Source organism: Muscardinus avellanarius (assembly GCF_963383645.1).
Source record: "Muscardinus avellanarius genome assembly, chromosome: 1".
In the NCBI taxonomy this organism is placed as follows: domain Eukaryota; kingdom Metazoa; phylum Chordata; class Mammalia; order Rodentia; family Gliridae; genus Muscardinus; species Muscardinus avellanarius.
Window position 1 is genome coordinate 232268129 of NC_137786.1, and position 25751 is coordinate 232293879.

Below are 25751 nucleotides of genomic sequence, written 5' to 3' on the forward strand. Positions count from 1 at the left end.
TGTCTGCAACTAAGTGAGACGCTGTTTACAAACAAAATATAAAATAGGTCTGGGAGTGTAGCCCAGAGGTAGAAAACCCCTGGGTTTTATCCCCACTACCACACCAAAAAGTTATCCTTTGGTATATTTAATGCAAATATTTTTCCAGGTTCTAGATTGCCTTTGACATTTGTTTATACGTAACATTTTCTGAGGTTAGTTAATCCAATCACTGTGGGTTTTGGACTGGGCATTATGCTTAGATCTTTCGCACCCTGAGCGTATAAGTAGTAACCTGTGTTTTCTTGTGGCACTGAATGGTTTTGTTTGGAGTCTTTGATGTGGTGGGTCGCCAGAGCTTGCTCCTTCCCTGTGGCCAGAAGGGGAAGAGCTGTCCCCTTGCCTGGGACCTGGAGAGCTCAGGGCAGCCTGCGGTGCCTCTTTGATTTCCCCAGGGCCCATCCTAACTGCCTCGGACCTGTGGTGAACCTGAGTTCTAGCCCTGGCTCCACACATCGGTCGCAGTATGGGAGAGACCGACCTAAAGGTCCTGCAGCCTGTTCTGCGTGCTGTGGGGCTGCAGGCCATGCTTATTAGTGAACACCAAGGGCCTCGTCCCCCCTCTGCCCGACTTCCTCTCCCCCATACTGTCCGGCCTGAGGACCCGCCATTTCCTCTTGCTGTGGAAATCAGTGTGTGTATTCTAGTCTGTTCTGTTTTTAACTTTAAATTTGTTTCTATTAACAATTTCCGTATCAGCAAAGTCCACAAACACCTGTGCAGTGGTTTTTTTCTTAGACTTGTTTATAATCCTACAAGAATTCCAAAGATGAGCCCTGGGAAGTCTGTGCTCTCTCTCTGGCAGTGCCAGGGTGGGCCCCATGGCCTTGAGCAAGCCCCACCCTCCTGAGCGCCCTGAAGCCCAGCAGCACTGTTCTGTGTGAGGTCCAGGGCCTCAGATGACCTCAGAAACAGCAAGGGCCCCGCTTGGCCCTGTACTGCTCGTGCTGTGGGTACTTAGGTTGCAGCCTCTACGTTGATGAGCAGGGTTTTGAATGTTTGAAATCGTGCTGTGGTGAACATCTCCATGAATGGGCGAGTGTGTACACTCATCCCGGGCGGCGAGTGTGTGTGGCCGTGATACTCCTCACACTCGTCACCTTACCTGTTTCCCTGTGTAGTGTGCCATCATTAGGTTATTCAATGTCGTTTATTGAATGCTACTTTATATTTTTTGTGGTAAAATGCACATAACATATCATGTATTGTCTTAACCAGTTTAAAGTATACAGGTCAGTAGTGTTAAGTACATTCATGCTCCGGGCGTGGTGGTGCACACTTGTGATCCCAGCATTCGGGAGGCTGAGACAGGAGGATTGCGGTTCGCGGACAGCCTCAGCTACTTAGGGAGGCCCTTTGCAACTCAGTGAGACCCAGTTTCAAAAAACAAAGAATTAAAAAAGAATTAAAAGATAGGGCTGGGGTATCGCTCCAAGGTAGAATGCTCCTGGGCTCCATCCCCAGTATTGCAAAAAAATAAATACACTCATGCTATTGTGCAACTAGTTTCCAGAACATTCTCATCTTGCACAATTGAAACTGTACCTATTAAACAACGTCAGACTCCCCATTCCCTCCTCCAGGTGCCTGGCAACCTCCGCTCTCTTTTCTGAGATTGACTTGGATACCTCATGTAAGTGGAACCACAGTATTTGTCTTTTTGTATTGGGATTGTGACGGGCTTATCTCAGGACAGTCTCCAGGGTCAGAATTCCCTTCCCTTTCAAAGGAGCTGAGTAAGGGCCTTAATGTCTATTTCTCTTACCTGCTTGGGGTTGGTGAGCGCTTGGGCTGTTGTGAGGACGGCGTGGTTGTGTGCTGTGTGGACAGACAGCTCTTTGCGATCCCTGCTGTCCTTTTGGTTAGTGGACACCAGGTGATAGTTGACTTGTGCTTTTGACTTGCATTTCCTATACTTACCAGCCATTTGTGTATCTTTGAAGAAATGTCTATTCAAGTCCTTTGCTCATTTTAAAATTTTTGTTGTAATTAATGACTTGTAGAAATTCTCTGAATATTAACCCCTTATCAGATATATGATTTGCAAATATTTTCTCACCATCCCATGAAATTGCTTTTTAACTCTCATTTAAGTAAGTTTTAGTTTGCAGGGCTGGGGATCAGACTTGGGTCTTCACGCACGCTGAGCAAGCACTCTGCCACAGAGCTGTCCCCAGCTCAGGACTTTTTGGTTTTAATGTGGTCTACTTTACCTTACTTTTATTTTTACTTTTGGTGCCATGTCCAAGAAATCGCCACATTCGGTGTTCTAAAGATATATTGCTGCTTTTGAGAGTACTTTGTCTTCTTCTCTATTTCCGTAATCATTTGGTCAGTGAGTATTTCACCACTTGATATTCCAGCCACATTTTTCCTCCTTGGCCACTTAACATGAAATGTCCACGTTGACGTTTATAATGAAGGTCCTCGTCTAGTTGGGAAGGTGAACTTTGGCCAGTTAGGATTGTCAAACTTATTCTTACTCTCCTTTTTTTCTTTATTGTTGGTGCCCAACGTATCATACAGTGACTTAAAATGTTCTAGTAAGTCTAAGGATAACGGATACGTCTGGATTTGCTTCCCACTACTTTTTCTTTAGCAGCTAAACACGTATGTGCTCATACAGTTTAATCAATACCCTTCTCCATCCGTCTATGCTGGTAAAAAATAATAGCAATCGAGTAAATGTTCTCTTTTCTCTAGATTTGCTAACATTCGCTATTACAGTTTTTAAATAGCAAGTGGGGCACCGGGCGTGGCGGCGCACACTTGTAATCCCAGCATTCGGGAGGCTGAGACCAGAGGATCGTGGTTCACAGACAGCCTCAGCTACTTAGTGAGGCCCTGTTTCAAGATAAAGAATAAAAAATAGGGCTGGGGGTGTAGCTCGGAAATAGAATGTTCCTGGGTTCCATCCCCAGTACGGCAAAAAATAAATAAATAGCAAGTGGGGTCTATGGTATTCTTAAAACAAGCATATTCTCTCCCCCTCACTGGAACTTGAGTATATAGAACTAGAATAATATTTGGTCCATGACATGACATAGTTCTCTTTTATTTTCTTCCTTGAATGTTTTTAATAATGTTAACATTTCTGAAACTCCTATCAATATAAAAACTAGGATAACCAAGGAAATGGCTTCCTTCTAGCCATGCGGCGTCTTCCCCACAGGTTAGAGCTGAAGGCATCTGCACCCTGATGCCTGAGTTTATTTATCACTTGCTTTCCTTTCATGTAACTTTTAGGAATCTTATCCAACTATATTTTTCCAATGTATATGTTTTTGTCTTAGTTGTTTTTAACTTTCTAGAAATGTTGCATGTCCTCTTCTGGAGCTTTCTCATGTGCTCTGTGGTCAGCAGTCCTCCCTTGCCTGGTGTGTGGTTCGCTTGGTCTCCTTGCTACACGGAGCCCATGCTGTGACTCCACCACGGCTCCTTAGCCAGTTCTCCCATTGCCTGGGACTGGGTTGCTTCTGTCTGACAAGTGATCTGTGATGCTTTCTTGTTTTACAAAACTAAAAAATGACTCTTGGGGTTGGTACTGTCAATCACTCTCCTCTCCAGAGGAGACCAGGGTTTACCTGTTGACTGGGTTTCCTGCCAAACCTCTTTCTGTTCCTTTACATCCACACTGAAAACAAAATATGTTGTTTTTCTTTTCTGTGTAAGTGGTAAGATGGTATTGCATACCAGATGCCATTATTGACTTGCTTTTTTTTTTAATTTAACAGTAAGGGAAGTCAGATTCATACATATTCAGAACTGCCCTTACGCTTTTAAATGACTGCGTGATGTTTCTGACCCTAGGCACACCATGAGTTACTTTAGCTGCTCCGCCACCGGTGGAAACGGTCAGTCTTAATCTGTTGGTATTGCAGCAGTACTGTGTGGCCCTCTTCGTACACAGCCCCTCACACAATGCAGGCATGTTTTGCAGGGTCGGTACCGTGACATGGAATTGCTGGGCCACAGGGCGTGGGTCCGACCTTTTACTGCCTGGCCCTACTGCTCTCCACAACCAATATACAAACTGCAAAACTAATATGAGAATATGATTTTTCAGATCCTCTTTGACATTCTGCATATAAAACTTAATGGACTTTATCTCTACACAGTGACTTGTTGGTATAATAGATGGTTGTTATCTGTGTGAACTTCACATTTATGAGCTTAAGGGGAACAGGGGCCTCAGGGTCCAGGACATGAAATAGTATAAATTGTTAAATTACTCATGTCACAAGCTGCCAAGGACCCTGACCTAATGCCTGACATCAGTGTGGCCTCTGGGCTTTTCCTGAATGGAACCAACTCTTCTGAAGAGACCAAAGTTTTGCAGATTAGGTAAGTGCCTGGCTAGCGTTTCTGTATGTGTTATTGCAGTGGGTGGGACTGTCGAGTATATATGTGGCAGGATTTATAAGTCACTAGTCTTGAATTTGAAAGTCCAACAGTACAGAAAACATAACCACCGATGACTTCACTTTTGTCCTTTTGTGAAATGGTAAAATTTGTCCTATACTGTTAGTATCTGCTCTAAGATTGGGTTGTATCGTGCATACTGTCATTTTTGTGGCTCTATAATATTTGATTTTGCTGGACTAATCATGTGCGGTGGGATTGAGTTTAAGCTGGTTAGTGGCTGACACACTCATGTGCACCAGAATTTACTGTGAGATGGTGATTGTGCACAAGAAGGTAAGGGACCCTTCGGTTCCAGAAGTCTTTGTTTTGCTGCTTTCACCCCTACATGGGTTAAACACAAAAACCAAAGTATTCTAAGAAAGCTGTGACGTGTCCAAAAGGGCCACGGAGTTACGGAGCTAAGTACACTCCAAGAGCCCACTGAGGCCCGGCGCACGGTGCAGTCCCCTGCAGCGCAGGGCTGCCTCCAGAAGGAGGTGCTGGCTTCCCGCGCCCGGCCCCCAGCAGCCAGCCGACGGCCCTCCTGCTCCACTGGGAGGTGACGGCCCAGTGGCCCTCCATCTGGGCGGCAGAGCAAGGCCCGCCTCAGCCTCTGCCCCATGGCCGACCCCAGGGCAGATGCTCTGCCAGCCCCTCCCGGCTGTGGCACTTCGGTGTGTAGAGAATGCCACAGCAGTGCTTGTTTGTGCTAAGCTTCAAACTCTGAACATGACGCCCACCGTGGCTACTTCTCTAGTCCCAGCCCTGTCTCAGCTGTGCTCACCTTGGGCCCTTCAGCATCCCTGTGAACGGTACCCATGTTTGAACTGCCCGCCCCCCTCTGGGGAACAATTCGGTGGTTTCTAACAATTTTGCCTGCACATAAGGCTATCTACTAAGTCATTTATCTGTGTTTTATGTACATGGGCAAGCACATCTGTTTGGGGATAGTCTCCTTAGGAACAGTTCTGGGACAGCACACGTGCGTCTCTGAATACCATGGAGCCGCCGGCCCTAGAGAGAGGTGGTTCAATCGCTATTTCCTGTCACCTTCATCAGCCCTGTGTTCTCTAAGTCAGTGTGAGAAATGAAAAAAAGTATCTCTAGTTTTGATTTGTATTTCTATTGGGTTGTATACTTACAGATATAAGAGGTTTTTTATATATTTAGGAAATTAACCATTTGTCATTTGTGCTACAAATACTTTCCTTACTGATCTTTAAGTTTTATGGTATTTTTCTACTTAGAGTTCTAAATATTTATAAATGGATATATCACTTATCAATAGTTTATTTTTCCTGGACTTTATGAGTCATAGGACTCATGCCACTCAAGGTTATTTGTTAAACCCATGTTTAACCATAGTTCTCTTCTCTTCACTGGGTCTACCTGGACTTAACGTTGGCGTAACAAACAGCTCAGGTACTTAGCCTGTTGTCGCGATACCATTTGCTGATTAGTAGCAGCTGTTGGCCCCCAAGCTGTCTACCCGTGTGCCAGCCCCAAGCGGTTTTAAATGTTGTAATCTGTGCTTTCACATATGATAAGGCCAGTCCTACTTCATTGCCCCACTTTTCTGGAATCTTTTGCGTGGTTACTTTGACCGCCCCTGTGACGTCCTCATGACTGTCCTAGGCAAAAACAAGGCACATCTTTGTGCGCTTACTGACCGTGGTTTAAGCTAACTTGTGTTCCATGGAAGCTGTGGTCAGCGCGGTGCGGCCCATGTGCCTGCCTGGGTGTCGGGACTCCCACTCCATCCAATGGCAGTCCCAGTCATCTTTGAAGTCGAAATGCTCCTATACACGTTACCCTGCTAAAAATGCCAATAAGTGTATGCAAACCCAGCACATCACAGCCAAGGTCGTCTTCGGAGAGAGTGAGCTGCTGGGGGGTTGCCTTGTACGCTGCGCCCTGTGGCTGGCTCTGCCACCGGCTGCCCTGCGCCCTGCAGTGTCTAACTGGTATCCTCTTGTGACCAGCCTCTGAGCTCTGCCCGGCCCTGAGCCGCCTTTGGCTCCTGCCCACAGCTTGCTGGGGCTTTTCTTTTTCCCCACAGTGCTCGGGACGGAACCCAGGACCTCACGCATGCGAGCCAAGTGCTCTTTGCCGCCACCCCCCTGGAATGTGGACGGAATGGGTTGATGCTTTCCCAGTGTCCACCATCGTGAACACCGGGCCGCGCGGCACAGGGCAGGTGCTGAGGCTGTTGAGGTGGGGCCTGCCATGGAGTGCTGCCCCCACAGGAGCCCACCCTTCTCAGCCAGTGTGTGGCAGGCGCAAGGGCGGGCGTGGGCAGGAAGATGCGTGCGGGCTGCTTCATTCTCCTGAAGTCCACACTGTTCTGTTTCTAATGAGGATTTTTTTCTGACTTACTGTCTACCGGGCAGGGCGGCTTCTCTTGCCCAGCAGTGACAGACTAGCCCAGGGCGGCCCGCATAAAGGCCTTTGAGGGGGTGAGGGGCTGCCAAGCCGCCTGGGGGTTCAGCCGCCTTTTCCTCAGTCTGGCCAGCCCTGTCTTTGTTTTTCTCTTCTCTGGTTTAGAGACAAGCAGAACACAACAGCTCAGCAATATCTCAGTGTTTCGTCACTTTGTTTTCCTCGGTTTGTGGTGTGGAGATCCAGCCTAGGGTTTTGCACACGTGTCTCAGCGTTGTAATTTGCACTTTCGGTCCTGGGAAGCAGAATGAGTATTTTTGTGCGTGTTTGCTGGTCTACATCACTCTTGTGCTCCTGCTCCGCCTGTGTTTTTACTGTGTGAAAACTCTGTGTCAAGGACACTTGCCCTTCTATACTACAAAATGTTTTCAGCTCTGTTGTTTGCCTTTTGATTTTATGTGTTGGTTCTTGCCCATGGTTTTAAATTTTTTAATGAAATCTACCAATTTGCCGGGCGTGGTGGCGCACGCTTGTAATCCCAGCGCTCGGGAGGCTGAGACAGGAGGATCGCACAGGTTCGAAGCCAGCCTCAGCTACTTAGTGAGGCTCTCAGCAACTTAGTGAGATACTGTTTCCAAATGAAATAGAAAATAGGTCTGGGAGTGTAGCCTGGAGGTAGAAAGCCCCTAGGTTCCACCCTCACCACAAAAAATATATGTATATGTTTATTGGTGCATCATAGACTCACATCATGACATGGCTCACAGAGATGGTGACGTCCGTGCACGCTGTGCTTGGCAGGCTCCCCCGCTCCCTCCATGAGCCCCTTCCCATACAGGGTATGGAGATTGAAACTGGGATTCTCTCCTATGTACAAGTGTTGATGACAGTGAGTCCTTTATGGTCCTCCCTCTCCCTCCCTCCCCCAGTCCTCCCTGGCTCCACTGGCCTTTCTCCCCCATTATCTGAAGTCACTGGGTGTCCTGATTACTCCCTCATGTCTGCATATTGAGGAAACCCGTGAGCCTTCACTCCTGTGCCCAGCTAATCGCACTTAGCCTACTCTTCTCCAGGTCCGTCCACTTTCCTTTGAATCACATTACTCTGTTCTTTATTGCTGAGTAGAATTCCATTGTGTGTTTATCTCATAATTTTGTAATCTGTTTATCTGTTGATGGACACCTGGGTTGGTTTCGTAATTTGACTGTTGTGGATTATGCTACTGTAAACATTGATATGCATATTATTACTACTATATTCTGATTTCAGTCCCTTTGGAAAGATACCCAGGACTGTGACATAGCTGGATTCTGGTTCTTTTTCTTTAGCCCATCTGGAAGTTGCTCTGGAGGACAGTTTAAGGCAGGAATTTAACTGGGTTGTTTGAAGATGACCTATTTCCCCAGCGCTGTTTACTGGTAACTCTACCTTATCTGCTTATTTGAAATGCTGCTAGTTAATTATTAATTAAGTAAGACAATGAGTCCTTTCCAGAAGAGCTGCCTTCCCTTGTGCCAACCAGTGTTCTAATTTTCTTAGCTCATTGTTTAACTTTCTAAGCATACTGTTGGCTTAATATGTATCAGTTCAGGTCCCTGTCATTGTGTTTGGCTTTTGTTGGAATTTCATTACATTTATAAACATATCACAATACCTAGGTTTTCCATTTACGAGCTGACCTCCCTGTTCATTTAGAATAGCATGATTTTGCAACCTTGGGAGTTTGGGACCATTTGTATGGGTCATGTTTGTTCCTTGAAACAGAATATTTTGTATTGTGGTTGAATACATTTTTCTATTAAAATTTCTGGGGCTGGCTGGTCTATCGCTCGGTAGCAGAGCATTAGCCCAGCATGCATTCAATCCCCAGTACTGCAGAAAAGGAAAACAGGGAGTGATCTGGCAGTGTGTGGTGGACTCGTTTTAGATGTGCACTTGGTGTTGGGCTTCGTTAGCTACGGAGGGTAAAACAGCACAGTGTCTAAAATGTAGGCATTCAAAAGGCCAGTCGCCCACCACCCTGGCTCCATCTTTACTGCATCAGCACCTCTGCCTCAGTTTCCCAGCTATAAGAACAGGTGATCGTATTACCTACCTTATTTCCTGCCTCGGAGTGGGAGGGAATTAGAAGCGATGCGAGCAAGGTGCCTGGCACTCTTGTGATGTGTGTTCTCTTGGTTTTTCTGAATAATTGGCAGTCCTCTGATGGCCATGCCACCTGTGGACCGGCTCCACTGCTCCTGCTTCTCTCTTCCTGCTGGCTGTGACCATTGGAGCCTCCTGACCCCCTCCCCCAGCTGGCTAGTGGATCTGTCAGCAAAGGGCGGCCGAGGGTCCTGCTGAGGCCCCTGGAGGCCTGTGTTGTGTTGCACAGAGGGGTGGTGGTTCTGCAGGGACCCACAGGCAACCTGAGGTGATCTGATAGATAGTTTGCATATAACGATTACACATGCCGGGCATGGTGGCGCATGCTTGTAATCCTAGCATTCGGGAGGCTGAGACCGGAGGATCGCAGTTCACGACCAGCCTCAGCTACTTGGTGAGGCCTTGCGTAACTTAGTGAGACCCAGTTATAATTAAAGAGTAAAAAAACTAGGGCAGGGGTGTAGCTCGGAGGTCAAATGCCCCCGGGTTCCATCTCCAGACATGCAAAAAAAAAAAAAAAAAGATTACATTTAATCTGGGCGTGGTAGCACAGGTTTGTAACCCCAGCATTCGGGAGGCTGAGGCAGGAGAAGTTCTTGAACAGCTGCAGCTACTTAGTGAGGCCCTTTGCAACTCAGTGAGACTGTCGTGTTTCAAAATAAAGGATAAAAAAGAGTATTGAGAGTGTAACTGAGAGGTAGAACGCCCTGGGTTTCATCCCCAGTATCCTTCCCACCAAAAGAAAAAAAAAAAAAAAAAGATTTAAGCCGGGCGTGGTGGCGCACCCTTGTAATCCCAGTACTTGGGAGGCTGAGACAGGAGGATCGCACAGGTTTGAAGCCAGCTTCAACTGCTTAGTGAGGCTCTCAGCAACTTAGTGAGACCCTGTTTCCAAACAAAATATAAAATAGGTCTGAGAGTGTAGCCCGGAGGCAGAAGGCTCCTCGGTTCCATCCCCAGTACCACACACACAAAAAAAGAGAGAGATTATACATTTATATCAATATAACTAGCTTTTAAATTGATGATAATATAAAGTTTCAAATTTATTTTTTTCTAAAAAGCGAGACACAGTTTATTTACCATAAAATTCAAAGCTTGCAGTGTACAGTTCAGTGTGTTTTGGTATATTCATAACATTGTGCAACTACAGACTTTAATTATCCCAAACAGAAGCTCTATACTCATAAAACAGTAACTCCCTTCCCCTTGTCCTCGTGACCCATCTAGATTGTGCTTTGACTCTCTGAAGACGCCGATTCTCGGCGCCTCGTGTGATTGTGCAGTACTTGTACTTGTCTTTCGGTCTCTGGCTGTTCACTTAGCATATTATTTTCAAGTTTCAACCAAGTTGTAGCATGTCAATGTCACAGTTCATTCCTCTTGTAGATGAGTAATATTCCATCATTGTATCAATACGCCACATTCTACCCCTCCATCAGTTGGACGTTTGGTCTGTTTCTTCCGGATATTCATGCATACGTTTTCGTGTGAACTTACGTTTTCAGCTCTCTTTGGCGTATATTCCTAGGGTCCTGTAGTAACTATGACAGTTTTTGAGGAACTGCCAAACTACTTTCCAACGCACTGTACCGTATTACCTTCTCACCAGTGACGTGTGAGGGATCCGGTTTCTCCACAAAGTCACCGACTTTCCTCTCTGACTTTTTGGTTATAACCGTCCTCCTGGGTGTGGAGCGGTATCACATCGTTTTGATTTCTCAGACGGTCACCTGTGTATCTTTGGACACTATCATGCTGCACCTTTGCCCGCTTTTTAACGAGGTATTTGCCTTTTTATTACTGAATCCTAAAACTCCTTTATATATTCTGGATTCTAGACCCAATTGGATATGTGACTTGCAAACGTTTTGTCCCATTCTGTGGCAACCCTTAAGCATGGAATGGACGAGATTCCGCTGTGACATTGGCTGGCGCCCGCTCTGCATCCAGATCCCAGGAAGAGGTATCCATTTGCTTTCTAGGCCCCTGAGGAGGTTTTGAATTGTTTCTAATCATAACAGATACTGGATTTATTCAAGTGCCTTTCCTGCATCTTTGGAGATGTGCATCTGGTTTTCCTCTTCTGATGATTTTACTTTTATTAACGAGCAATGAATGATTCCACTACTACTAATGGACTATTAGCCCTCCTCTAATGTCACAACCCCGAGCCTGAGGCTCGTTTCGTTGACACATAATGAGTGAGAAGGTCCAGCGGGACTTCAGGTGCAGGGCAGGTCTGGGGACCCGGCTGGGGAGAGGCTGAGAGCGTGGAGCACGGCGGCTGGCGGCACAGCTCTGAGCTGGGCAGCTTGGTTCCCGCTCCCTTGTCTCACTGAGCAGTATGTGACTTGAGCCAAATTTCTTAAATCCTGTTGTTTTAAGAGATGGAGTCTCGGCTGGGTATGCTGGCACACACTTGTACTCCCCGCGCTTGGGAGGCTGAGACAGGAGGATCGCACAGGTTCGAAGCCAGCCTCAGCAACTTAGTGAGGCTCTCAGCAACTTAGTGAGACCCTGTTTCCAAATAAAATATAAAATAGGTCTGGGAGTGTAGCCCGGAGGTAGAAAGCCTCTGGTTTCCACCCCCAGTACCACTATAAGATAAATAAGTAAAGAGATGGAGTCTCTATCTATTGCCCCGGACGTCCTCCTGCCTCTGCCTCCTGAGTAGACCACAGTGTGTCCCTGAATTTCTTCTTGAATGTTTCCTGGGCCACGAGGCAGGACCACAACAGGGGCCTGTGCGAGGCTGAAATGCGGAGGGGCAGGTGCTGTGCGAGCCCAGGGAGCTGCCCGCGGTGCCTTTGCCATGGGCACGTGCCCAGCCTCCTCCACTCCAGGCTGCTGCCCAGCGCACAGGGTCCCGTGAGCGCCTGGCTCTTCTGTTCAGATTCATTGGTTTCTGAAAGTTCTTCTAGAGCTGTCGGCCACTTAGTATTTCTAGCTCCTAAGTCAATTTTTCAGTTTCGTTTTCCAAGAAAATGGCCTTTGTGTGTATATTAGTGTGTATTAGTGTAGATAATCTTTTTCTATTTTAAAAGTCTCCTTAAGAATTGTTTGGTTTTCTTTTTTTTTTTCTTTTTAGCCAGGTGTGGTGGCGCACGCTTGTAATCCCAGCATTCAGGAGGCTGAGACAGGAGAATAGCAGTTCGCGGACACCCTCAGCTACTATTTAATGAGGGCCTCTGAAACTCAGTGAGACCCTGTTTCAAAATAAAGAATAAAAAATAGGGCTGGGGGTGTAGCTTGGAAGTAGAATGGCCCTGGGTTTCATTCCCAGTACCGCAAACAACCACAACAACAAAAAAACAGAATAGTTTTGTTTTTTTTTTTCCAGCCAGGCATGGTGGCGCACGCTTGTAATTCCAGTTCTTGGGAAGCTTATACAGGAAGATCCTCCAGGTTCAAAGTCAGGCTCAGCTACTTAGTGAGACCCTGTTGCTGTTTCCAAATAAAATATAAAATAGGCCTGGGAGTGTAGCCCAGAGATAGAAAGCTCCTGGGTTTCATTCCCAGTACCACACTCACACACACAAAAAAAAGACTAGGGTTTTTCTAGATGCAGCTTGTAATCCTAGTACTTGGGAGACCGAGATAGGAGAATCATAAGTTTGAGGACAGCCTCAGTAATTTAGTGAAGCTGGCAGCAACGTAGTGGGACCCTGTTTCCAAATAAGAAATAAAATCAGTCAGGAGATGTAGCTCAGAGGTAGAATGCCTCTGGGTTCAACTCCCAGTACTACAAAAAAAAAATTTATTTTTTTCTAGTTGGGTGTGGTGGTGCACACCTGTAATCCCAGTACTTGGGAGATTGAAACAGGAGGACCAAAGGTTAGAGGACAGCCTCAGCAATGTAGCAGGACTCTTACCTACCTAGCAAGGCCCTGCTTCCAAACAAAAAGTAAGATAGGGCTGGGGGAGAGCTCAAAGGTAGAATGCCCTGGCTTCAATCCCCAGTACCACCAAAAAAAGGTTTTTCCTGCTTGTTTCATTCCTAGTGCTTTTGTCTTAGAGCACTGTGAGACAGATACAAGACGTCTGTCTTATTGGCTTTTTTGAAGAGGCCACTTTAGATAAAAGCAGTTCTGCTTCCTCGGGATATTTGATAGCTTGATTATTCATATCCACAGGGCAGACGAAGGCAGAGTCAGGCGTCCAGCGCGAGGCCGTCTTGCTTCGGCCAGCGGCCAGTGGCCCTCAGCTGCTTCCTGAGGTGGCAGGGCCTCAAGGCACCCAGCAGAGGGAAGCAGCCACGCGGTGCCTGGGCCACGGCTGCACCTGTAAATGCACTCCTGGCACCTGCGGACAGATGCAGCCAGGTGACCGGCCCTGCCCTGCGCCTCTTCTCATGGGGCACAGGCTTCAGATGGTGACTGCAAACCAGCTGTAAATGGTAGGTGGTGTGGTGGCACACACCTGAGATCCCATCTCCTCTGGAGGCTGAGGCAGGAGGATCACAAGTTCAAGGCCGGCCTAAAGCAACTTAATGAGACCCTGTCTCAAAATAAAATTTAAAAAAGGTTTAAGCCGGGCATGGTGGTGCACGCTTGTAATCCCCGCGCTTGGGAGGCGGAGACAGGAGGATCACACAGGTTCGAAGCCAGCCTCAGCTACTTAGTGAGGCTCTCAGCAACTTAGTGAGACCCTGTTTCCAAATAAAATATAAAACAGGTCTGGGAATATAGCCCAGAGGTAGAAAGCCCCTGAGTTCTATCCCTAGTACCACCAAAAAATAAATAAACAATGAAAGTAAAAAGGTTTAGCTGGGTGTGGTGGTGCACACTTGTAATCCCAGCATTTGGGAAGCTGAGACAGGAAGATTTTGATTCATGGTTCAAGGTCAGCCTCAGCTACTTACTGAGGCCCTCTACAACTTAGTGAGAACCTGTTCCAAAATAAAGAATACAAAATCGGGCTAGAGGTGTAGCTTGGAAGTAGAATGCCCCTGGATTCCATATCTAGACCTGCAAAAATAAATAAATTCAGTGGTAGAGCACCCCTGGGTTCAATCTTCAGTAACAACACAAAAAACAGGGCCTGAGCCCACAGGGGGCGCTGGGGGCATGGGACTGGTCAGCCCCTCAGCCTGGGAGCATCCAGCCCCCCGCCTCTTCTGTGTTTAGGAAAAGACCTTGCTGATCTGCTCTGCTCTTGGTTTGTGGTCCAGTTCTGAGGTGTGATTTTCAACTTATTTAAGTGCCTTAAATTTCCAAGTGTTTGGTAATTTTCACGTTCTTAACTATTGTAGTCCATTTCTTTAATGATTTAGTGAATAGTTACCCAAGGAATTTCTGCTTTTGTGAATGCATGGCTCCCTTTCTTCATTGCCTAAGGTATGGTCATTTCTATAGTGTTTCGTGGCAGTTGAACCGGCACTCTGTCCCATTCCACATCTGGTTCAGTCCCTCCAGATATTTCTAACCCAATCTGCTAATACATGCTTGTGTAAGGAGCAGTGTGTTACGTTCTCCCAGCCACTGCCGGGCCAGCTCTGCTCCCCTGGGATGTCGCACACCAGTTTGCTGGTGTGTTCTGACGCAGCGGTACTGGTCATCACGATTCCCCGCCAAAGACCCTCCTCTGGAATTCAGGGCCTGATGTTGAAGCAGAAACCTGAACCTGCACATGCGCACACAGGCCTGGTGCTTGATGGCCTTCAGCCAGATACCTTCAGGGTTATTTTCCACTGTTGCGTTTTGCAGCTGTAACTATTTACATATCTTCTGCTCCTGCCGGACACTGTTTATGTTACACAGTTGTGATTGGTAGTTATTTTGCTTTTTTTCTACCTTGTGTTATGTTAGAGACCCAATTACTCATGCTGAGATGATCCGCCCTCCGGTGGAGGGCATTCCAGGTGTGGCTGTCACTGCTTAGCTCGGCAGTCACAGCCCCCTTTATACCTCAAGGCTGCTTTGGTCCACGCTGGCCGCCGCGAGGGGCCATGGCTGGCCTCTACTGCCCGCTGCCCTGCGCCCTCTGGGTGGCTCCAAGGGGCCGGATGTGAAGACTGCTGGGTTTTGCCCACCTCTGCTCGTTGGCTGAGTGTGGGAAATTCGATGGCAGCTTCACCCTCTTAGCCAGGGGCCCGTGGCCCCTTGTGGCCACTTTCGGGGTTCCTGCAGAACACACCTGAGGGCGCGTCACCAAGATGCTGAATTAATTCTTTGCTCATCTTACAGAGTGTGTTTTGGCTACCCCCATTTCTGAGGCCTTGTAAGGCCAGAGCTTTGTTTCTGCGTCATCAGGTTGGGACTTAGATGGCCGTGCACCTTCCTCTCTCCTGCAGTAAGTAAGTGCTTTATGATGTGTTTGGGGCCAAAGCTGAAGGGGGCTGTGAGGGCCTGGGCAGGAGGAGGTGGGGCTGCAGGCTCTGCTCTGAGCACATGGAGGTCCTAGGCGTGTGTGTGTGTGTGTGTGTGTGTGTGTGTGTGTGTGTGTGTGTGAGACTCTGCTCCGATTCCTGGGGATAAGTAGAAAGCCCCAGCTCTCGGCCTGGCCTTGGCTTCTCCTCTGGACTCTACAGGGGATACAGCTTCTGATCTCCCCAGGGCTCCCTGGGACCCCGGACCCCCACCATGATGAGGACTGCAGGGCTCATGGGTGCTCTGTGGACCCGCCGTGGACCTGGGGGAGCAGAGTCCGGCCAAGGCAGTGGACTGCCAGGGTGGCCAGGGCCCCGGCTTGGCTTCATGTGCCTCTTGGCTCTGGGGCTCTGGCGTCCTGGACCCAGCCTCCCCAGAACTTGGCCTCCAGGACAGTTTCCAGTAAGAGGAGAGGACTGGTGGGTGGACACTGTGCTTCCGACTTCATTTTCCAATGATGGAAGCTTCCAGGAAGGAATCTGAGCTGATGTGGCCAAGCTCAGAGGACAGAAGGCAGCGGCACAGCTGTGTGACCTCAGGTGGCCGAGCCCAGCCGACCTGGAGGCCCGAGCGCCGGGCGGTTCCCCTAGTGCTTGGCTTTCCTGTTCTCATGAAAAAAGTTTTGTCCTTAAGGAGGAGCGGTCCTTGTGGAGTGGGAAGTCTGAGCCAGGAGAAGGTCTGAGGTGAAGGTGAGCCCCTCTCCCTGGCCTGGCCAGCCCAGCACCACAGGTGGCCTCCGGGTTTCTTAAGCTCTTTCTGGAGATGTCTGCCCACGAAGGTCACTGGTGACATCGCCCACAACGAGCAGGACCACGGCTGCACGGTCGTGGTCTAGGTGTAACCTCAGCCCTTCTCAGCGGACGTGCGTCGGTGGAGCCGGGGACGAGCGTCCCCTGGCTGTGCCCTCGCGGGGTGCCGGGGTGGCGGGAGGGGCCCGGGCTGGGCGCAGAGCCGCCGCAGGTGTTTCTTTTACTGGCTGCGGCTCATGGCCGCTGTCAGGTTTTGCTTTTCACCTTCCAATCTGTGAGAAAGTGAGCAGAAAAAGCAAAAGGCACCGGTGATGGCACGCCCAGGCTGCTGGGCCGGGGTTCGAGTCCCCGCGGCGTCCCTGCTTCCTTCTGGCTCCAGCTCCAGGCCCTCCCCTCGCCCCAGGACAGGGCCCCAGGAAGGCGGACTGGACGGCGGCCTCCCCTCGGCTCTGTCTCCACTCTGGTCCTCCTGCGCTGCGCCAGGCTCCAGGGCTCTTGGCTGCAGGCTCCCTGGGCCCCACCTCTGGTGGCCCCAGTCGGCCTCTGTCTCTGTGAACCTCCTGATCTAGACAGTCCGCAGAAGGAGAATTCACAGTGATGCCCCTTGTGGCTGCCTCGCAGCAGCTCCATCATCTTTCCAAGGCTCAGCCATGGGGTCGCAGGCCTTTGTCGCTTAATGGTGGAAGAGCATTCCATTGGAGGCATAGACGCAGTTTATGCATTCTTTCCTTAATGGAAAATGGATTATTTCCATGTACTGACTACTTTGAATAAGGCTTCTACAGGCGTTTACCTACAACCAGGTGGCAATTCTGTGTAGCCATTTTTCCCTTTTGTTTTGCTTTGTGTTACGTGTGTGCTTCAGGAGATGGAGCCCAGGGCCTCGTGTATGCCAGTAAGCACCTGCCCGAGCCGCAGCCCTGTGTTGATTTTTTTTTTACTAGGGATTGAACCCAGGGGCATTCTGCCTCTGAGATATACCCCAAGCCCTTTTTAAATTTTATTTTTTTAGTTTGAAACAGGGTCTCACCAAGTTGCAGAGGGCCTTACTAGGTTGCTGAGGCTGGTCGCAAACCTCCTGCAATCCTTCTGTCTCAGCCTCTCAAGTCCTGGAATTGCAGGTGTGCACTGCCACGCCCGCCCCCAGGTGGACTTTCAGAGGACTCCCGGCCTCGCATCTCCTCCGCGGTGTGTGAGGGCTCCAGTTTCTCCATAGACAGCCGACACGTGTGATTTTCCATGGTTATTTTTGTGGCTATCTAGGAAGTGTGATGTGGTAGCTCAGCTTTTTTCTTCTTCATTTTTCATCTGATTTTTTTTTTTTTACCATTATTCAGAAATTAGGGAACGCACACTTGTAACTCCAGCATTTGGAGGCTGAGAAAGGAGGATCATGGTTCGCAGACAGCCTCAGCTACTTAGTGAGGACCTCTGCAACTCAGTGAGACTCTGTTTTAAAATAAAGAATGAAGAGACCGGGCATGGTGGCGCACGCTTGTAATCCCAGCATTTGGGAGGGTGAGACCGGAGGATTGCGGTTCGCGGACAGCCTCAGCTACTTAGTGAGGCCTTCTGTAACTTAGTGAGACCCTGTTTCAAAATAAAGAATTAAAAATAGGGCAGGGGGTGTAGCTCAGAGGTCAAATGCCCCTGGGTTCCATCCCCAAACCTGCAAAAAAATAAATAAATAAATAAAGAATGAAAAATAGGACGGGTTGTAGCTCAGAGGTAGAATGCCCCTGGGTCCCATCCCCAGTATGAAAAAAAAGAAGAAAAAAAGAAAAGAAAAAAATAGAAATTAGGGGTTTCACTCTCTAGCCGCTCCCCCCACAGCCCCTCCCTGCAGGTCCCTCAGCCTTTGTGGTCTGGCGGGAAGGAACAAGCTGGAGGACGAGGCTAGTGGCGAGTACCTGTAATCTCAGTACTTGGGGGCTGAGACAGGAGGGTCACGGGTTTGAGAATAGTCTCACAAAGTTAGTGGGACTCTGAAAAAAAAAAAGGTCTAGGGGTACAGCTCAGAGGCAGAATGCCCTTGGGTTAAATCCCCACTACCATATCAATCAATCAATCAATCAATCAAAGAGTCAATAAAACTAGGCTGGGGTAGCTAGGAGGCAGAATGCCCCTGGGCTCAATCCCTAGTACCAAAACAAACAAAAACAAAGATCACTTTCCTTAGAGCTTTTACTGGCCAGAACTCAGCTCCTTACCCCTAGCTGCCGCCCTGGAGACCTTGGGAGGACATCCTTGTCCAGGGTTCCAGAAATGCTCTCACCCGCCTTGGGGCTGCATGTCAGGGTGGAGAAAGGGGACCTGAAAAGACCTGGAGGGAACACTGTGACCCGTGGCCTCCCCTGCCCCAGGCCAGGGCCTCACCGCTGAGACCAAAGGGGCCCTGGCACCGAGGGCTCTTCCAGGCTGCGCTCCTCTGCATCAGCCCTGGAGAGCACGACACCGCCGGCTGGACAGGGCCGCTGGGGAGCAGTCACGCAGGCGAGATGGGGGCCAAGGGGGCCGAGGATGAGGGTGTGAGGCCCAGCGCTCCCAGCACTGCAGAGCAGCTGAGTCATCCTCAAAGAAAAGAAGGAAGTACTTGGAGCGGGGCGTGACCGGAGGATCTTGGGTCATGAACAGCCTCAGCTACTTAGCGAGGTCCTTGCAATTCAGTGCCACCCTGTTTCAAAAAAATAAAAATATTAAAAAATAGGGCTGGGGGGTAGCTCTAAGGTACAGTGTCCCTGGCTTCCATCCCCAATTCTGCAAAAGAAGGAGGAGGAGGAGGAGGAGGAGGAGGAGGAGGAGGAGGAGGAGGAGGAAAGTACTTGGGAGGCTAAGACAGGAGGATCGCACGGGTTCGAAGTCAGCCTCAGGTATTTAGTGAGGCTCTCAGCAACTTAGTGAGACCTGTTTCCAAATAAAGTATAAAATAGGTCTGGGAGTATAGCCCAGATGTAGAAAAGCCCCTGGGTTCTGCCCCCAGGACCACAAAAATAAAGTAAAATAAAATAAATATAGGCCTGTTAGTATAACTTGAGGGTAGAATACCCCTAGGTTCAATCCCCAGTAAAGAGAGAGAGAGACAGGGAGAAAGGAAACAGCCTGTATAGGGCTGGGGATGTAGCTCAGTGGTAGAGTGCCCAGCGAGCACGAAGCCCTGGGTTCAATCCCCAATACAACAAAACAACATAAACAAAAAGCAAAAACAAAAACACCTTAATTTGAGTACAGTGTTGCATGTCAGTAATCCCAGTACTTAAGAGGCTGAGACAGACAGATCACAGGTTCAAGGACAGACTCTTAACAACCCAGTAAGACTCTGTTTCAAACTAAAAAAATAGGGCTGGGAGTGTGGCTGAGAGGTAGAACTCTCCTGGGTTCAATCCTCAGTTCCAAAAAAAGAAAAAGGGCCAGGTTTGTGGTTTAGAGGTAGAATGCCCCTGGGTTCATCATTCCTTAAGAAAGAAAAGAAGCCGGGCGTGGTGGCGCGTGCTTGTAATCCCAGCATTTGGGAGGTTGAGACTGGAGGACCGGGTTTCACGGCCAGCCTCAGCCGTCCCTCTGCAACTTCATGAGACCCAGTTTCAAAAATAAAGAATAAAAACTAGGTCTAGGGGTATATCTTAGAGGTAGAATGTGCCTGGGTACCGCAAAAATAAATAATTAAATAAATAATAAAAATAAAAGCCAGGAGTCCGGGAGGGGTCGGGATGACAAGCCGTTCCCCACAGCTGAACACCCAGGCCAGCAAGGGTCTGCAGAGGCCGGGTCCCCGCTGGCCCAGTACACCCCTCTCCCTAAGTTTACAGCCAGCAGCAGCCTGGTCACCCCCATGTCCAGCACAGGACCGGGCACTGAGTAGGTGCTCAGTAAGTGTCCATGATGAGCAAAGAAGTAGATGGTTAAAGGGAGAACCCAGGACCGCAGCTCCAGGCTCGGCGGACCTTCCCGCTCTGCTCTGGGAAGGTCAGATAAATCTGGAAACGAGGAAGGGTGCTAAGGGCTCCTGGCACATCTTCACTTTACCTCTCAACCTGTTGTCTCTGAGGTCAGATGTATCGTATTATTATTGTGTGTGAGATCCGGTTTCAAAATAAAAATAAAATAGGGCTGCGACTGTAGGTTGGAGGTAGAATGCCCCTGGGCTCAATCCCCAGCACTGCAGCAACAACAATAAATAAATAAAAAAGAAAGAAAGAAAAGAAAAGAAAAAAGAAAGAAAAGTGAAGAGCAAAAGAAGAGAGAAAGTGACAGACAGACATATTTAAAAGGAAAGGAAGTTACTATATTCAGAAAAAACAAGGAGAACCATGGGCATTAATGAGTACTTTTTGTTTGTTGGGTCTGGGGATGGAACCCAGGGGCATTCGACCTCCAAGCTACACCCCCTGACCTATTTTTTATTCCTTATTTTGAAACAGCATCTCACTGAGTTGCGGAGGGCCTCACTAAGTAGCTGAGGCTGTCCGTGAAATGCAATCCTCTGGTCTCAGCCTCCCAAATGCTGGGATTACAAGCATGCACCACCATGTCCGGCTCCTATTTTTTATTCTTTATTTAAAACAGGGTCTCACTGACTTGCAGAGGGCCTCAAGAGTTGCTGACACTGGCCTTGAACTGCGATCCTCCTGTCTCAGCCTCCCAGGTACTGGGATTACAAGCGTGTGCCACCACACCTGGCTAATGAGCGCTATTTAATGGAATATAATATCTAGAAACCTTTTTGTTAGTGGACATTTATTTTTGATTATATAGAATTGTTATGAGCTGAGTTATGTAACCCCCAAATTCCTATGTTGAAGACTCAACACTCAGTACCTCAGAATGGAAGAAATAAACAGGCAGAAGGAGAAGTGAGCTGTAGCTGTAAGAACTTGCACTAAAAGGCCTCATGCCTTGAAAACCACCTGTCTAACGCCGGGCATGGTGGCGCACGCTTGTAATCCCCGCGCTTGGGAGAGACCCTGTTTCAAAAATATAAAATAGGTCTGGGAGTGTAGCCTGGAGGTAGAAGGGCTTCCAGGAACCCCAGTACCACCAAAAAAAAAAAAAAAAAAAGAAAACCACCTGTCTAGCCCAGGCCTGTCCCACCCAAAGTCTGTAGATCCTAGAGTTAACCAAACAAAACGATAATTACCCTATGCACCGTCGACAGGACACATATGATATCCTGAGAAACCTATAATTTAGGGGACTTCCCAGCTTGTCTATGATCAGATGATGGAGGCCACGGTCAGCCTGAGGGTCCTGAGGAGGACCAGGCCCCAGACATGGCCTGGCGCCCTCTAGACCAAGGCTGTCCATACCCGCCCCTCACCAAGGGTTATTGTTTATTTGTTTATTTATTTTTGCGATAGTGGGGATTAAACTCAAGGCCATTCTACCTCTGAGCTACACTCCCAACCTGATTTTATTTTTTATTTTGAAACAGGGTATCACTAAATTGAGGAGGGCCTCACTAAGTTGCTGAGGCTGGCTTTGAACCTGCAGTCCTCCTATCTCAGCCTCCCAAGTGCAGAGATTACAGCGTGTTCCACCACCCCCTGCTGAGGAACCTACAATTTAGGGGACTCTCCAGTTTCTCTTCTGATCAGATAATAAAGACCTCGATCAGCCTGAGGACCCCAAGGATGACCAGACCACCAGAAGCCGCCTCAGGACTCGCGGACTGAGGTCATCCTCACGCGCCTCCTCCTGCCCGCCCCTCACCAAGACCCTTATAAAGAAGAACCCGAACCCCAAACTGGCCATGGCCAGTACTCTCCCCTGAATGTGTATCCTTTTTATCTTTTCTTTTCTTTTTTTGTAATACTGGGGATAGAACCCAGGGGCATTCTACCTCTGAGCTACACCCCTAGTCTTATTTTTTATTCTTTATTTAGAAACAGGGTCTCATTGAGTTGCAAAGGGCCTCACTAAGTAGCTGAGACTGTCCGAGAACTGTGATCCTTCTGTCTCAGCCTTCTGATGCTGGGATTGCAAGCACTGGACACCACACATGGCTGAATGTGTATTCTTGATTTCCTAAATAAATCTCTAAGACTCTAACTGGTGTGCGCTGAAATTCTTTTCCATCATGTAAGCCAAGGACGCCCTCAGTCCTGAGTTCAAAAATCAACCCTTTCCCCATGATGAAGCCAGGGGAAGGGGCTCTCTCTCACTGAGGTACACCCCTAGCCTTTTTTTTTTTTTTTTTTTTTTGGTACTGGGGAGGAAACTCAGGGGCATTCTACCTCCGAGTGACACCTCAGCCCTATTATTTATTTATTTACTTATTTTTTTATTTTTTTATTTTTGGTGTGGTACTGGGGATGGAACCCAGAGGCCTTCTACCTCCGGGCTACATTCCCAGACCTATTTTATAATTTTTTGGAAACAGGGTCTCAGTAAGTTGCAGAGGGCCTCACTAAAGTAGCTGAGGCTGTCCGCAAACTGCGATCCTTTGGTCTCAGCCTCCGAAATGCTGGGATGACAAGCGTGCGCCACCATGCCCGGCGCTATTCTTTATTTTTGAAACAGGGTCTCACTGAGTTGCAAAGGGCCTCACTAAGTAGGTAAGGCTGTCCTTGAACCATGATCCTCCTGTCTCAGCCTCCCAAATGCTGGGATTACAAGCGTGTGCCACCACGTCCAGTTTACCACGCTTTTGTGTGTGCGTGGTATTGAGGATGGAACCCAGGGGCCTTTCTACTTCTGGGATATACTCCCAGACCTATTTTTTTTTTTTTTTTTTTGGTACTGGGGTTCCTGGAAACCCTTCTACCTCCAGGCTACACTCCCAGTCCTATTTTATAGTTTTATTTGGAAACAGGGTCTCTTAAGCCAGCAAGGCTGGCTTTGAACCTGTGCGATCCTACTGTCTCAGCCTCCCAAGCGCTGGGATTACAAGCGTGCGCCATCACGCCTGGCTTTACCAAGCTTTTTATTTTTTATTTTTATTTTTGATACGTCTCACTAAGTTGCCCCGGCTGGACTTGAATTTTCCATCCTCCTGTTTCAGCCTCCCAGGTCCTGGGATTACAGGTGTGTACCACCATGCCCTCATATGTCAAGATCCTTTTTTTTGGGGGGGGTGTCTGGGGATGCAACTCAGAGACATTTGACCTCTGAGCTACACCCCCTGCTCTATTTTTTATTCTTTATTTTGAAACAGGGTCTCAGTGAGTTGCAGAGGGCCTCACTAAGTAGCTGAGGCTGTCCGCGAACCGTGATTCTCCAGGTCTCAGCCTCCCGAATGCTGGGATTACAAGCGTGTGCCACCACGCCTGACTGTCTAGGTCCTTTTGAGGTGGGTAGTTTCATGTGAAACCAAAAGGAGTTTGATAGATGTAGGCTCAACCTATGCATAACATGTGTTGTCTTTCTTTCTTGCTATTTCTTTTTTTTTTTTTCGATATTCAGTTTTTATTGATTAATGCAGGTATCATCAGTGCCAAAGCTACAGGATAGACCCTGAGCAGCGTGTTAATCCTGTACAGGGCAAAAAAAATAAAGACAATTTTGTTTTTTAAAAAGTCACAATTTTATAAAAAATGGTTTTCTTAACATTCTGCTGAGAACCGTTCACTCATACATACACCCACACACCCCACTCACCTGGTATCAAATTCTGAAAATATAACTGAAACAACAATATCTTGACTAGTTAAGATAGTAAATACGGCAAGGTACAAGTTCAAGTATTAGTGTAACAAGTATCTGGGTAACAAATATCCTCAGGGTGGGGGGGCGTGATTTGTCACAGGCAGGCTCGGCTAATCACCCTCAGAGGCTGTAAGTTATCTTATGGTTTGTCACAGGCAGGCTCGGTTAATCACCCTCAGAGGTTGTAAGTTATCTTATGGTTTGTCACAGGCAGGCTCGGCTAATCACCTTCAGAGGTTGTACATTATCTTAGTTAAAAACGTGTTGGCTGATGAGCACATTTCAGCTCATAGAAAAAAACAGTAATTTAACTAGAACTTTATGGAAATCTGAATCCAGGTGTTCCTGTCCTGCACACAGTAAATACAGACCATCCACAATCCTGAAGCACTAAAGCAGTCACGTGATATCTACTTGTGAGTCAACATGGGGGTGAAGCGTCGGGCCTTGGGGGGCTGGTCTCAGTCCCTAGGAGAGTCAGGGCCCCTCCTGGCTCACCCCAGCCTGTTCTTTGGTAAAAAGCATCTCATTACTCTCTTAACCACTAACTTACAAACAGGCAGCCATGCTCTTTGAGATCATATTTTGAAGTAGGTTTTATGGATAGTGAATTTTAAGAGCATGGCAAGTAATAAAAGGGATACATGAAAATACTTATAAACAAAACCTGCCCAGCAGATTGGGGGCCTGAGAAGTTGACCAGGTATCTATAGATTTAACTGGCTATCTTGCTATTTCTTTCTTTCTTTCTTTCTTTCTTCCTTTTTTTTTTTTTTTTGTGGTGTTAGCTATTGAACCCAGAGGCATTCTACCTCTAAGCTAGCACCCCCAGCCCTATTTTATTTTTTATTTGGAAACAGGATCTCACTAAGCTGATGCAAGCCTCAGTGAGCAGCTGAGGCTGGCTTCGAACCTGCAATCCTTCTGTCTCAGCCTCCCTAGGACTGGTATTTAGAGGCCTGTGCCACCATGCTTGGCTTAAGATGCATGACTTTAAGCCCCCAAATAAAGGACTTGGGGCATCTTTCTCTTTCCAATTTTGGGGATCAAACGCAAGACCTCGCTCAGGTTAGGCAAGTGCCCTACCACCAAGCCACACCCCACTTCGGTGTGTCTTTCCAGGGGAAAAGAAGACGCACCTGGGCCGGGCGTGAGAGGCCTGGAAATCTAAATTTGGGGGCTGCTCCTCACCCGAGGGCGTCGCCCTCGCCGACTCACCTGCACCACCGCACCGGCTCCCTAGGGGGCAGTGTGCGCTCCCCACAGGGGCGGCCACGGTCAGAACTGGGACCTGCCATTCCGGATCGCCCACCTCTCTAGATCCGTTTGCCAACCTTCGAGGCGGGGGAGAGACTGAGGCCTCCGGCTCCCACGGTGCGCCGCCCCGCGGAGGTGCGCGGGCGTGGAGTGAGCGTGCGCCCAGCACTGGCCGCTCCTGCAGGGGGCTCGGGCTCGCCCTGCCCCACGCACAGCCAGGGGCTCTCAGGGCCGCACGCCGATGGGGCTGGAGTGTGCAGCCCGGACCTCTCCCGGGTCCCGGGCTGGAACCCCAGAACCAGGTCCCGCCATGGCTCCAGCCTCTAACCCAGGTCCAAGAGGCCCCAGCCAAGACCTGGAGCCCCAGTCTCACCCCTGTTGGGGTTCATTTATTTTATTTTATTTATTTATTTACTTTTTTTTCCGCACTGGGGATGGAACCCAGAGGCATTCTATCTCCGAGCTACAACCTAGCCCTATTTTATTATTCGTGTGTGAGAGTGTGTGTGTGTGTGTGTGTGTGTGTGTGTGTGTGTGTGTGTGTTGCTGGGAATGGAACCCAGAGGCATTCAACCTCCGAGCTACACCCCCAGCCCAATTTTTTATTCTTTATTTTGAAACAGGGTCTCACTAAGTTGCAGAGGACCTCACTAAGTAACAGGCTGTCGGCGAACCCAGGTCCACCTGTCCTAGACTCTCAAGTACTGGGATTACAAGTGTGCGTCATCACACCTGGCTTATTTTTATTATTTATTTTTTCCGGATC